Consider the following 15281-nt stretch of genomic DNA (forward strand, 5'->3'; position numbering starts at 1 on the left):
CTCCCTTGGGTCTATCAGGGCAGCACAAGTTTGAGGTGGGGACAACTTCGGTGTGGGGTCCATCCTTCGATATAAGGATTTTTACAGTCAGGGCCAGGGTCCCCTGGGCACATCCTTTTTCCATTTTCCCTGGGAAAGAAAACTCAGCAGTCCAGGTTCCTGATGTCAGTTTGTAGGGTTCCCTTGGGTGTATCAGGGCAGCACAAGTTTGAGGTGGGGACAAATTTGGTGTGGGGTCCATCCTTCGATATAAGGATTTTTGCAGTCAGGGCCAGGGACCCCTGGACACATCCTTTTTCCATTTTCCCTGGGAAAGAAAACTCAGCAGTCCAGGTTCCTGATGTCAGTTTGTAGGGCTCCCTTGGGTCTATCAGGGCAGCACAAGTTTGAGGTGGGGACAACTTCGGTGTGGGGTCCATCCTTCGATATAAGGATTTTTTGCAGTCAGGGCCAGGGGCCCCTGGGCACATCCTTTGGCCATTTTCCCTGGGAAAGAAAACTCAGCAGTCCAGGTTCCTGATGTCAGTTTGTAGGGCTCCCTTGGGTCTATTAGGGCAGCAGAAATTTGAGGTGGGGACAACTTCGGTGTGGGGTCCATCCTTCGATATAAGGATTTTTTGCAGTCAGGGCCTGGGCCCCCTTGGCACAACCTTTTTCCATTTTCCCTGGGAAAGAAAACTCTGCAGTCCAGGTTCCTGATGTCAGTTTGTAGGGCTCCCTTGGGTCTATCAGGGCAGCACAAGTTTGAGGTGGGGACAACTTTGGTGTGGGGTCCATCCTTCTATATAAGGATTTTTTGCAGTCAGGGCCAGGGGCCCCCGGGCACATCCTTTTTCCATTTTCCCTGGGAAAGAAAACTCAGCAGTCCAGGTTCCTGATGTCAGTTTGTAGGGTTCCCTTGGGTCTATCAGGGCAGCACAAGTTTGAGGTGGGGACAAATTTGGTGTGGGGTCCATCCTTCGATATAAGGATTTTTGCAGTCAGGGCCAGGGACCCCTGGGCACATCCTTTTTCCATTTTCCCTGGGAAAGAAAACTCAGCAGTCCAGGTTCTAGATGACAGTTTGTAGGGCTTCCTTGGGTCTATCAGGGCAGCACAAGTTTGAGGTGGGGACAACTTCGGTGTGGGCTCCATACTTCGATATAAGGATTTTTTGTAGTGTGTCCCCAGCCCAGGGCCAGGGGCCCCTGGGCACATCCTTTTTCCATTTTCCCTGGGAAAGAAAACTCAGCAGTCCAGTTCCTGATGTCAGTTTGTAGGGCTCCCTTGGGTCTATCAGGGCAGCACAAGTTTGAGGTGGGGACAACTTCGGTGTGGGGTCCATCCTTCGATATAAGGATTTTTTGCAGTCAGGGCCAGGGGCCCCTGGGCACATCCTTTTTTCCATTTTCCCTGGGAAAGAAAACTCAGCAGTCCAGGTTCCTGATGTCAGTTTGTAGGGCTCCCTTGGGTCTATCAGGGCAGCACAAGTTTGAGGTGGGGACAACTTCGGTGTGGGATCCATCCTTCGATATAAGGATTTTTTGTAGTGAGGTCCCAGCCCCGGGCCAGGGGCCCCTGGGCACATCCTTTTTCCATTTTCCCTGGGAAAGAAAACTCAGCAGTCCAGGTTCCTGATGTCAGTTTGTAGGGTTCCTTTGGGTCTTTCAGGGCAGCACAAGTTTGAGGTGGGAACAAATTCAGTGTGGGGTCCATCCCTCGATATAAGGATTTTTTGCAGTCAGGGTCAGGGGCCCCTGGGCATATCCTTTTTCCATTTTCCCTGGGAAAGAAAACTCAGCAGTCCAGGTTCCTGATGTCAGTTTGTAGGGCTCCCTTGGGTCTATCAGGGCAGCACAAGTTTTAGGTGGGGACAACATTGATGTGGGGTCCATCCTTCGATATAAGCATTTTATGCAGTCAGGGCCAGGGGCCCCTGGGCACATCCTTTTTCCATTTTCCCTGGGAAAGAAAACTCAGCAGTCCAGGTTCCTGATGTCAGTTTGTAGGGTTCCCTTGGGTGTATCAGGGCAGCACAAGTTTGAGGTGGGGACAACTTTGGTGTGGGTCCATCCTTCGATATAAGGATTTTTTTCAGTCAGGGCCAGGGGCCCTTGGGGACATCCTTTTTCCATTTTCCCTGGGAAAGAAAACACAGCAGTCCAGGTTCCTGATGTCAGTTTGTAGGGCTCCCTTGGGTCTATTAGGGCAGCACAAGTTTGAGGTGGGGACAACTTCGGTGTGGGGTCCATCCTTCGATATAAGGATTTTTTGCAGTCAGGGCCTGGGCCCCCTGGGCACAACCTTTTTCCATTTTCCCTGGGAAAGAAAACTCAGCAGTCCAGGTTCCTGATGTCAGTTTGTAGGGTTCTCTTGGGTGTATCAGGGCAGCACAAGTTTGAGGTGGGGACAAATTTGGTGTGGGGTCCATCCTTCGATATAAGGATTTTTGCAGTCAGGGCCAGGGACCCCTGGGCACATCCTTTTTCCATTTTCCCTAGGAAAGAAAACTCAGCAGTCCAGGTTCTAGATGACAGTTTGTAGGGCTCCCTTGGGTCTATCAGGGCAGCACAAGTTTGAGGTGGGGACAACTTCGGTGTGGGGTCCATCCTTCGATATAAGGATTTTTTGCAGTGACATTCCAGCACAGGGCCAGGGGCCCCTGTGCACAACCTTTTTCCATTTTCCCTGGGAAAGAAAACTCAGCAGTCCAGGTTCCTGATGTCAGTTTGTAGGGCTCCCTTGGGTCTATCAGGGCAGCACAAGTTTGAGGTGGGGACAACTTCGGTGTGGGGTCCATCCTTCGATATAAGGATTTTTTGCAGTCAGGGCTAGGGGCCCCTGGGCACATCCTTTGGCCATTTTCCCTGGGAAAGAAAACTCAGCAGTCCAGGTTCCTGATGTCAGTTTGTAGGGCTCCCTTGGGTCTATCAGGGCAGCACAAGTTTGAGGTGGGGACAACTTCGGTGTGGGCTCCATCCTTCGATATAAGGATTTTTTGCAGTGAGGCCCCAGCCCAGGGCCAGGGGCCCCTGGGCACATCCTTTGGCCATTTTCCGTGGGAAAGAAAACTCAGCAGTCCAGGTTCCTGATGTCAGTTTGTAGGGCTCTCTTGGGTCTATCAGGGCAGCACAAGTTTGAGGTGGGGACAACTTCGGTGTGGGGTCCATCCTTCGATATAAGGATTCTTTGCAGTGTGGCCCCAGCCCATGGTCAGGGGCCCCTGGGCACAACCTTTTTCCATTTTCCCTGGGAAAGAAAACTCAGCAGTCCAGGTTCCTGATGTCAGTTTGTAGGGCTCCCTTGGGTGTATCAGGGCAGCACAAGTTTGAGGTGGGGACAACTTCGGTGTGGGGTCCATCCTTCGATATAAGCATTTTTTGCAGTCCGGGCCTGGGCCCCCTGGGCACATCCTTTTTCCATTTTCCCTGGGAAAGAAAACTCAGCAGTCCAGGTTCCTGATGTCAGTTTGTAGGGCTTCCTTGGGTCTATCAGGGCAGCACAAGTTTGAGGTGGGGACAACTTCGGTGTGGGGTCCATCCTTCGATATAAGGATTCTTTGCAGTGTGGCCCCAGCCCATGGCCAGGGGCCCCTGGGCACATCCTTTTTCCATTTTCCCTGGGAAAGAAAACTCAGCAGTCCAGGTTCCTGATGTCAGTTTGTAGGGCTCCCTTGGGTCTATCAGGGCAGCACAAGTTTGAGGTGGGGACAACTTTGATGTGGGGTCCATCCTTCGATATAAGCATTTTATGCAGTCAGGGCCAGGGGCCCCTGGGCACATCCTTTTTCCATTTTCCCTGGGAAAGAAAACTCAGCAGTCCAGGTTCCTGATGTCAGTTTGTAGGGTTCCCTTGGGTGTATCAGGGCAGCACAAGTTTGAGGTGGGAACAAATTCAGTGTGGGCTCTATCCTTCGATATAAGGATTTTTTGCAGTCAGGGCTAGGGGCCCCTGGGCACATCCTTTGGCCATTTTCGCTGGGAAAGAAAACTCAGCAGTCCAGGTTCCTGATGTCAGTTTGTAGGGCTCCCTTGGGTCTATCAGGGCAGTACAAGTTTGAGGTGGGGACAACTTCGGTGTGGGGTCCATCCTTCGATATAAGGATTTTTTGCAGTGAGGCCCCACCCCAGGGCCGGGGGCCTCTGGGCACAACCTTTTTCCATTTTCCCTGGGAAAGAAAACTCAGCAGTCCAGGTTCCTGATGTCAGTTTGTAGGGCTCCCTTGGGTCTATCAGGGCAGCACAAGTTTGAGGTGGGGAACACTTTGGTGTGGGGTCCATCCTTCGATATAAGGGATTCTTTGCAGTCAGGGCCAGGGGCCCCTGGGCACATCCTTTTTCCATTTTCCCTGGGAAAGAAAACTCAGCAGTCCAGGTTCCTGATGTCAGTTTGTAGGGCTCCCTTGGGTCTATCAGGGCAGCACAAGTTTGAGGTGGGGACAACTTCGGTGTGGGGTCCATCCTTCGATATAAGGACTTTTTGCAGTCAGGACCAGGGGCCCCTGGGCACATCCTTTTTCCATTTTCCCTGGGAAAGAAAACTCAGCAGTCCAGGTTCCTGATGTCAGTTTGTAGGGCTCCCTTGGGTCTATCAGGGCAGCACAAGTTTGAGGTGGGGACAACTTTGGTGTGGGGTCCATCCTTCGATATAAGGATTTTTTGTAGTGAGGCCCCAGCCCAGGGCCAGGGGCCCCTGGGCACATCCTTTTTCCATTTTCCCTGGGAAAGAAAACTCAGCAGTCCAGGTTCCTGATGTCAGTTTGTAGGGCTGCCTTGGGTCTATCAGGGCAGCACAAGTTTGAGGTGGGGACAAACTTCGGTGTGGGGTCCATCCTTCGATATAAGGATTTTTTGCAGTCAGGGCTAGGGGCCCCTGGGCACATCCTTTGGCCATTTTCCCTGGGAAAGAAAACTCAGCAGTCCAGGTTCCTGATGTCAGTTTGTAGGGCTCCCTTGGGTCTATCAGGGCAGCACAAGTTTGAGGTGGGGACAACTTCGGTGTGGGCTCCATCCTTCGATATAAGGATTTTTTGCAGTGAGGCCCCAGCCCAGGGCCAGGGGCCCCTGGGCACATCCTTTGGCCATTTTCCGTGGGAAAGAAAACTCAGCAGTCCAGGTTCCTGATGTCAGTTTGTAGGGCTCCCTTGGGTCTATCAGGGCAGCACAAGTTTGAGGTGGGGACAACTTCAGTGTGGGGTCCATCCTTCGATATAAGGATTCTTTGCAGTGTGGCCCCAGCCCATGGCCAGGGGCCCCTGGGCACAACCTTTTTCCATTTTCCCTGGGAAAGAAAACTCAGCAGTCCAGGTTCCTGATGTCAGTTTGTAGGGCTCCCTTGGGTCTATCAGGGCAGCACAAGTTTGAGGTGGGGACAACTTCGGTGTGGGGTCCATCCTTCGATATAAGCATTTTTTGCAGTCAGGGCCTGGGCCCCCTGGGCACATCCTTTTTCCATTTTCCCTGGGAAAGAAAACTCAGCATTCCAGGTTCCTGATGTCAGTTTGTAGGGTTCCCTTGGGTGTATCAGGGCAGCACAAGTTTGAGGTGGGGACAACTTTGGTGTGGGTCCATCCTTCGATATAAGGATTTTTTTCAGTCAGGGCCAGGGGCCCCTGGGCACATCCTTTTTCCATTTTCCCTGGGAAAGAAAACTCAGCAGTCCAGGTTCCTGATGTCAGTTTGTAGGGTTCCCTTGGGTCTATCAGGGCAGCACAAGTTTGAGGTGGGAACAAATTCAGTGTGGGCTCCATCCTTCGATATAAGGATTTTTTGCAGTCAGGGCTAGGGGCCCCTGGGCACATCCTTTGGCCATTTTCCCTGGGAAAGAAAACTCAGCAGTCCAGGTTACTGATGTCAGTTTGTAGGGCTCCCTTGGGTCTATCAGGGCAGTACAAGTTTGAGGTGGGGACAACTTCGGTGTGGGGTCCATCCTTCGATATAAGGATTTTTTGCAGTGAGGCCCCACCCCAGGGCCAGGGGCCTCTGGGCACAACCTTTTTCCATTTTCCCTGGGAAAGAAAACTCAGCAGTCCAGGTTCCTGATGTCAGTTTGTAGGGCTCCCTTGGGTCTATCAGGGCAGCACAAGTTTGAGGTGGGGAACACTTCGGTGTGGGGTCCATCCTTCGATATAAGGGATTCTTTGCAGTCAGGGCCAGGGGCCCCTGGGCACATCCTTTTTCCATTTTCCCTGGGAAAGAAAACTCAGCAGTCCAGGTTCCTGATGTCAGTTTGTAGGGCTCCCTTGGGTCTATCAGGGCAGCACAAGTTTGAGGTGGGGACAACTTCGGTGTTGGGTCCACCCTTCGATATAAGGATTTTTTGCATTCAGGGCAGGAGCCCCTGGGCATATCCTTTTTCCATTTTCCCTGGGAAAGAAAACTCAGCAGTCCAGGTTCCTGATGTCAGTTTGTAGGGCTCCCTTGGGTCTATCAGGGCAGTACAAGTTTGAGGTGGGGACAACTTCGGTGTGGGCTCCATCCTTCGATATAAGGATTTTTTGCAGTCAGGGCCAGGGGCCCCTGGGCACATCCTTTTTCCATTTTCCCTGGGAAAGAAAACTCAGCAGTCCAGGTTCCTGATGTCAGTTTGTAGGGCTCCCTTGGGTCTATCAGGGCAGCACAAGTTTGAGGTGGGGACAACTTCGGTGTGGGGTCCATCCTTCGATATAAGGATTTTTACAGTCAGGGCCAGGGTCCCCTGGGCACATCCTTTTTCCATTTTCCCTGGTAAAGAAAACTCAGCAGTCCAGGTTCCTGATGTCAGTTTGTAGGGTTCCCTTGGGTGTATCAGGGCAGTACAAGTTTGAGGTGGGGACAAATTTGGTGTGGGGTCCATCCTTCGATATAAGGATTTTTGCAGTCAGGGCCAGGGACCCCTGGACACATCCTTTTTCCATTTTCCCTGGGAAAGAAAACTCAGCAGTCCAGGTTCCTGATGTCAGTTTGTAGGGCTCCCTTGGGTCTATCAGGGCAGCACAAGTTTGAGGTGGGGACAACTTCGGTGTGGGGTCCATCCTTCGATATAAGGATTTTTTGCAGTCAGGGCCAGGGGCCCCTGGGCACATCCTTTGGCCATTTTCCCTGGGAAAGAAAACTCAGCAGTCCAGGTTCCTGATGTCAGTTTGTAGGGCTCCCTTGGGTCTATTAGGGCAGCAGAAATTTGAGGTGGGGACAACTTCGGTGTGGGGTCCATCCTTCGATATAAGGATTTTTTGCAGTCAGGGCCTGGGCCCCCTTGGCACAACCTTTTTCCATTTTCCCTGGGAAAGAAAACTCTGCAGTCCAGGTTCCTGATGTCAGTTTGTAGGGCTCCCTTGGGTCTATCAGGGCAGCACAAGTTTGAGGTGGGGACAACTTCGGTGTGGGGTCCATCCTTCTATATAAGGATTTTTTGCAGTCAGGGCCAGGGGCCCCCGGGCACATCCTTTTTCCATTTTCCCTGGGAAAGAAAACTCAGCAGTCCAGGTTCCTGATGTCAGTTTGTAGGGTTCCCTTGGGTCTATCAGGGCAGCACAAGTTTGAGGTGGGGACAAATTTGGTGTGGGGTCCATCCTTCGATATAAGGATTTTTGCAGTCAGGGCCAGGGACCCCTGGGCACATCCTTTTTCCATTTTCCCTGGGAAAGAAAACTCAGCAGTCCAGGTTCTAGATGACAGTTTGTAGGGCTTCCTTGGGTCTATCAGGGCAGCACAAGTTTGAGGTGGGGACAACTTCGGTGTGGGCTCCATACTTCGATATAAGGATTTTTTGTAGTGTGTCCCCAGCCCAGGGCCAGGGGCCCCTGGGCACATCCTTTTTCCATTTTCCCTGGGAAAGAAAACTCAGCAGTCCAGTTCCTGATGTCAGTTTGTAGGGCTCCCTTGGGTCTATCAGGGCAGCACAAGTTTGAGGTGGGGACAACTTCGGTGTGGGGTCCATCCTTCGATATAAGGATTTTTTGCAGTCAGGGCCAGGGGCCCCTGGGCACATCCTTTTTTCCATTTTCCCTGGGAAAGAAAACTCAGCAGTCCAGGTTCCTGATGTCAGTTTGTAGGGCTCCCTTGGGTCTATCAGGGCAGCACAAGTTTGAGGTGGGGACAACTTCGGTGTGGGATCCATCCTTCGATATAAGGATTTTTTGTCGTGAGGCCCCAGCCCAGGGCCAGGGGCCCCTGGGCACATCCTTTTTCCATTTTCCCTGGGAAAGAAAACTCAGCAGTCCAGGTTCCTGATGTCAGTTTGTAGGGCTCCCTTGGGTCTATCAGGGCAGCACAAGTTTGAGGTGGGGACAACTTCGGTGTGGGCTCCATCCTTCGATATAAGGATTTTTTGCAGTCAGGGCCAGGGGCCCCTGGGCACATCCTTTTTCCATTTTCCCTGGGAAAGAAAACTCAGCAGTCCAGGTTCCTGATGTCAGTTTGTAGGGCTCCCTTGGGTCTATGAGGGAAGCACAAGTTTGAGGTGGGGACAACTTCGGTGTGGGGTCCATCCTTCGATATAAGGATTTTTTGTAGTGAGGTCCCAGCCCCGGGCCAGGGGCCCCTGGGCACATCCTTTTTCCATTTTCCCTGGGAAAGAAAACTCAGCAGTCCAGGTTCCTGATGTCAGTTTGTAGGGTTCCTTTGGGTCTTTCAGGGCAGCACAAGTTTGAGGTGGGAACAAATTCAGTGTGGGGTCCATCCCTCGATATAAGGATTTTTTGCAGTCAGGGTCAGGGGCCCCTGGGCATATCCTTTTTCCATTTTCCCTGGGAAAGAAAACTCAGCAGTCCAGGTTCCTGATGTCAGTTTGTAGGGCTCCCTTGGGTCTATCAGGGCAGCACAAGTTTTAGGTGGGGACAACATTGATGTGGGGTCCATCCTTCGATATAAGGATTTTTTGCAGTCAGGGCCTGGGCCCCCTGGGCACAACCTTTTTCCATTTTCCCTGGGAAAGAAAACTCAGCAGTCCAGGTTCCTGATGTCAGTTTGTAGGGTTCCCTTGGGTGTATCAGGGCAGCACAAGTTTGAGGTGGGGACAAATTTGGTGTGGGGTCCATCCTTCGATATAAGGATTTTTGCAGTCAGGGCCAGGGACGCCTGGGCACATCCTTTTTCCATTTTCCCTGGGAAAGAAAACTCAGCAGTCCAGGTTCTAGATGACAGTTTGTAGGGCTCCCTTGGGTCTATCAGGGCAGCACAAGTTTGAGGTGGGGACAACTTCGGTGTGGGGTCCATCCTTCGATATAAGGATTTTTTGCAGTGACATTCCAGCACAGGGCCAGGGGCCCCTGTGCACATCCTTTTTCCATTTTCCCTGGGAAAGAAAACTCAGCAGTCCAGGTTCCTGATGTCAGTTTGTAGGGCTCCCTTGGGTCTATCAGGGCAGCACAAGTTTGAGGTGGGGACAACTTCGGTGTGGGGTCCATCCTTCGATATAAGGATTTTTTGCAGTCAGGACCAGGGGCCCCTGGGCACATCCTTTTTCCATTTTCCCTGGGAAAGAAAACTCAGCAGTCCAGGTTCCTGATGTCAGTTTGTAGGGCTCCCTTGGGTCTATCAGGGCAGCACAAGTTTGAGGTGGGGACAACTTCGGTGTGGGATCCATCCTTCGATATAAGGATTCTTTGCAGTGAGGCCCCAGCCCAGGGCCAGGGGCCCCTGGGCACATCCTTTTTCCATTTTCCCTGGGAAAGAAAACTCAGCAGTCCAGGTTCCTGATGTCAGTTTGTAGGGCTGCCTTGGGTCTATCAGGGCAGCACAAGTTTGAGGTGGGGACAACTTCGGTGTGGGGTCCATCCTTCGATATAAGGATTTTTGCAGTCAGGGCCAGGGGCCCCTGGGCACATCCTTTTTCCATTTTCCCTGGGAAAGAAAACTCAGCAGTCCAGGTTCCTGATGTCAGTTTGTAGGGCTCCCTTGGGTCTATCAGGGCAGCACAAGTTTGAGGTGGGGACAACTTCGGTGTGGGATCCATCCTTCGATATAAGGATTTTTTGTAGTGAGGCCCCAGCCCAGGGCCACGTGCCCCTGGGCACATCCTTTTTCCATTTTCCCTGGGAAAGAAAACTCAGCAGTCCAGGTTCCTGATGTCATTTTGTAGGGCTCCCTTGGGTCTATCAGGGCAGCACAAGTTTGAGGTGGGGACAACTTCGGTGTGGGGTCCATCCTTCGATATATGGATTCTTTGCAGTCAGGGCCAGGGGCCCCTGGGCACATCCTTTTTCCATTTTCCCTGGGAAAGAAAACTCAGCAGTCCAGGTTCCTGATGTCAGTTTGTAGGGCTCCCTTGGGTCTATCAGGGCAGCACAAGTTTGAGGTGGGGACAACTTCGGTGTGGGGTCCATCCTTCGATATAAGGATTTTTTGTAGTCAGGGCTAGGGGCCCCTGGGCACATCCTTTGGCCATTTTCCCTGGGAAAGAAAACTCAGCAGTCCAGGTTCCTGATGTCAGTTTGTAGGGCTCCCTTGGGTCTATTAGGGCAGCACAAATTTGAGGTGGGGACAACTTCGGTGTGGGCTCCATCCTTCGATATAAGGATTTTTTGCAGTCAGGGCCTGGGCCCCCTGGGCACAACCTTTTTCCATTTACCCTGGGAAAGAAAACTCAGCAGTCCAGGTTCCTGATGTCAGTTTGTAGGGCTCCCTTGGGTCTATCAGGGCAGTACAAGTTTGAGGTGGGGACAACTTTGGTGTGGGGTCCATCCTTCGATATAAGTATTTTTTGCAGTCAGCGCCAGGGGCCCCTGGGCACATCCTTTTTCCATTTTCCCTGGGAAAGAAAACTCAGCAGTCCAGGTTCCTGATGTCAGTTTGTAGGGTTCCCTTGGGTGTATCACGGCAGCACAAGTTTGAGGTGGGGACAAATTTGGTGTGGGGTCCATCCTTCGATATAAGGATTTTTGCAGTCAGGGCCAGGGACCCCTGGGCACATCCTTTTTCCATTTTCCCTGGGAAAGAAAACTCAGCAGTCCAGGTTCTAGATGACAGTTTGTAGGGCTCCCTTGGGTCTATCAGGGCAGCACAAGTTTGAGGTGGGGACAACTTCGGTGTGGGCTCCATACTTCGATATAAGGATTTTTTGTAGTGAGGCCCCAGCCCAGGGCCAGGGGCCCCTGGGCACATCCTTTTTCCATTTTCCCTGGGAAAGAAAACTCAGCAGTCCAGTTCCTGATGTCAGTTTGTAGGGCTCCCTTGGGTCTATCAGGGCAGCACAAGTTTGAGGTGGGGACAACTTCGGTGTGGGGTCCATCCTTCGATATAAGGATTTTTTGCAGTCAGGGCCAGGGGCCCCTGGGCACATCCTTTTTTCCATTTTCCCTGGGAAAGAAAACTCAGCAGTCCAGGTTCCTGATGTCAGTTTGTAGGGCTCCCTTGGGTCTATCAGGGCAGCACAAGTTTGAGGTGGGGACAACTTCGGTGTGGGATCCATCCTTCGATATAAGGATTTTTTGTAGTGAGGCCCCAGCCCAGGGCCAGGGGCCCCTGGGCACATCCTTTTTCCATTTTCCCTGGGAAAGAAAACTCAGCAGTCCAGGTTCCTGATGTCAGTTTGTAGGGCTCCCTTGGGTCTATCAGGGCAGCACAAGTTTGAGGTGGGGACAACTTCGGTGTGGGGTCCATCCTTCGATATAAGGATTTTTTGCAGTCAGGGCCAGGGGCCCCTGGGCACATCCTTTTTCCATTTTCCCTGGGAAAGAAAACTCAGCAGTCCAGGTTCCTGATGTCAGTTTGTAGGGCTCCCTTGGGTCTATCAGGGAAGCACAAGTTTGAGGTGGGGACAACTTCGGTGTGGGGTCCATCCTTCGATATAAGGATTTTTTGTAGTGAGGTCCCAGCCCCGGGCCAGGGGCCCCTGGGCACAACCTTTTTCCATTTTCCCTGGGAAAGAAAACTCAGCAGTCCAGGTTCCTGATGTCAGTTTGTAGGGTTCCTTTGGGTCTTTCAGGGCAGCACAAGTTTGAGGTGGGAACAAATTCAGTGTGGGGTCCATCCCTCGATATAAGGATTTTTTGCAGTCAGGGTCAGGGGCCCCTGGGCATATCCTTTTTCCATTTTCCCTGGGAAAGAAAACTCAGCAGTCCAGGTTCCTGATGTCAGTTTGTAGGGCTCCCTTGGGTCTATCAGGGCAGCACAAGTTTGAGGTGGGGACAACATTGATGTGGGGTCCATCCTTCGATATAAGCATTTTATGCAGTCAGGGCCAGGGGCCCCTGGGCACATCCTTTGGCCATTTTCCCTGGGAAAGAAAACTCAGCAGTCCAGGTTCCTGATGTCAGTTTGTAGGGTTCCCTTGGGTGTATCAGGGCAGCACAAGTTTGAGGTGGGGACAACTTTGTTGTGGGTCCATCCTTCGATATAAGGATTTTTTTCAATCAGGGCCAGGGGCCCCTGGGCACATCCTTTTTCCATTTTCCTTTGGAAAGAAAACACAGCAGTCAAGGTTCCTGATGTCAGTTTGTAGGGCTCCCTTAGGTCTATTAGGGCAGCACAAGTTTGAGGTGGGGACAACTTCGGTGTGGGGTCCATCCTTCGATATAAGGATTTTTTGCAGTCAGGGCCTGGGCCCCCTGGGCACAACCTTTTTCCATTTTCCCTGGGAAAGAAAACTCAGCAGTCCAGGTTCCTGATGTCAGTTTGTAGGGTTCTCTTGGGTGTATCAGGGCAGCACAAGTTTGAGGTGGGGACAAATTTGGTGTGGGGTCCATCCTTCGATATAAGGATTTTTGCAGTCAGGGCCAGGGACCCCTGGGCACATCCTTTTTCCATTTTCCCTGGGAAAGAAAACTCAGCAGTCCAGGTTCTAGATGACAGTTTGTAGGGCTCCCTTGGGTCTATCAGGGCAGCACAAGTTTGAGGTGGGGACAACTTCGGTGTGGGATCCATCCTTCGATATAAGGATTTTTTGTAGTGAGGCCCCAGCCCAGGGCCAGGGGCCCCTGGGCACATCCTTTGGCCATTTTCCCTGGGAAAGAAAACTCAGCAGTCCAGGTTCCTGATGTCAGTTTGTAGGGCTCCCTTGGGTCTATCAGGGCAGCACAAGTTTGAGGTGGGGACAACTTCGGTGTGGGGTCCATCCTTCGATATAAGGATTTTTTGCAGTCAGGGCCAGGGGCCCCTGGGCACATCCTTTTTCCATTTTCCCTGGGAAAGAAAACTCAGCAGTCCAGGTTCCTGATGTCAGTTTGTAGGGCTCCCTTGGGTCTATCAGGGAAGCACAAGTTTGAGGTGGGGACAACTTCGGTGTGGGGTCCATCCTTCGATATAAGGATTTTTTGTAGTGAGGTCCCAGCCCCGGGCCAGGGGCCCCTGGGCACAACCTTTTTCCATTTTCCCTGGGAAAGAAAACTCAGCAGTCCAGGTTCCTGATGTCAGTTTGTAGGGTTCCTTTGGGTCTTTCAGGGCAGCACAAGTTTGAGGTGGGAACAAATTCAGTGTGGGGTCCATCCCTCGATATAAGGATTTTTTGCAGTCAGGGTCAGGGGCCCCTGGGCATATCCTTTTTCCATTTTCCCTGGGAAAGAAAACTCAGCAGTCCAGGTTCCTGATGTCAGTTTGTAGGGCTCCCTTGGGTCTATCAGGGCAGCACAAGTTTGAGGTGGGGACAACATTGATGTGGGGTCCATCCTTCGATATAAGCATTTTATGCAGTCAGGGCCAGGGGCCCCTGGGCACATCCTTTGGCCATTTTCCCTGGGAAAGAAAACTCAGCAGTCCAGGTTCCTGATGTCAGTTTGTAGGGTTCCCTTGGGTGTATCAGGGCAGCACAAGTTTGAGGTGGGGACAACTTTGTTGTGGGTCCATCCTTCGATATAAGGATTTTTTTCAATCAGGGCCAGGGGCCCCTGGGCACATCCTTTTTCCATTTTCCTTTGGAAAGAAAACACAGCAGTCAAGGTTCCTGATGTCAGTTTGTAGGGCTCCCTTAGGTCTATTAGGGCAGCACAAGTTTGAGGTGGGGACAACTTCGGTGTGGGGTCCATCCTTCGATATAAGGATTTTTTGCAGTCAGGGCCTGGGCCCCCTGGGCACAACCTTTTTCCATTTTCCCTGGGAAAGAAAACTCAGCAGTCCAGGTTCCTGATGTCAGTTTGTAGGGTTCTCTTGGGTGTATCAGGGCAGCACAAGTTTGAGGTGGGGACAAATTTGGTGTGGGGTCCATCCTTCGATATAAGGATTTTTGCAGTCAGGGCCAGGGACCCCTGGGCACATCCTTTTTCCATTTTCCCTGGGAAAGAAAACTCAGCAGTCCAGGTTCTAGATGACAGTTTGTAGGGCTCCCTTGGGTCTATCAGGGCAGCACAAGTTTGAGGTGGGGACAACTTCGGTGTGGGGTCCATCCTTCGATATAAGGATTTTTTGCAGTGACATTCCAGCACAGGGCCAGGGGCCCCTGTGCACATCCTTTTTCCATTTTCCCTGGGAAAGAAAACTCAGCAGTCCAGGTTACTGATGTCAGTTTGTAGGGCTCCCTTGGGTCTATCAGGGCAGCACAAGTTTGAGGTGGGGACAACTTCGGTGTGGGGTCCATCCTTCGATATAAGGATTTTTTGCAGTCAGGACCAGGGGCCCCTGGGCACATCCTTTTTCCATTTTCCCTGGGAAAGAAAACTCAGCAGTCCAGGTTCCTGATGTCGGTTTGTAGGGCTCCCTTGGGTCTATCAGGGCAGCACAAGTTTGAGGTGGGGACAACTTCGGTGTGGGATCCATCCTTCGATATAAGGATTTATTGTAGTGAGGCCCCAGCCCAGGGCCAGGGGCCCCTGGGCACAACCTTTTTCCATTTTCCCAGGGAAAGAAAACTCAGCAGTCCAGGTTCCTGATGTCACTTTGTAGGGCTCCCTTGGGTCTATTAGGGCAGCACAAGTTTGAGGTGGGGACAACTTCGGTGTGGGGTCCATCCTTCGATATAATGATTTTTTGCAGTCAGGGCCTGGGCCCCCTGGGCACAACCTTTTTCCATTTTCCCTGGGAAAGAAAACTCAGCAGTCCAGGTTCCTGATGTCAGTTTGTAGGGTTCTCTTGGGTGTATCAGGGCAGCACAAGTTTGAGGTGGGGACAAATTTGGTGTGGGGTCCATCCTTCGATATAAGGATTTTTGCAGTCAGGGCCAGGGACCCCTGGGCACATCCTTTTTCCATTTTCCCTGGGAAAGAAAACTCAGCAGTCCAGGTTCTAGATGACAGTTTGTAGGGCTCCCTTGGGTCTATCAGGGCAGCACAAGTTTGAGGTGGGGACAACTTCGGTGTGGGATCCATCCTTCGATATAAGGATTTTTTGTAGTGACGCCCCAGCCCAGGGCCAGGGGCCCCTGGGCACATCCTTTTTCCATTTTCCCAGGGAAAG

Source organism: Lonchura striata, chromosome 6 (assembly GCF_050655825.1).
Source record: "Lonchura striata isolate lonStrDom1 chromosome 6, ASM5065582v1, whole genome shotgun sequence".
NCBI lineage: Eukaryota > Metazoa > Chordata > Aves > Passeriformes > Estrildidae > Lonchura > Lonchura striata.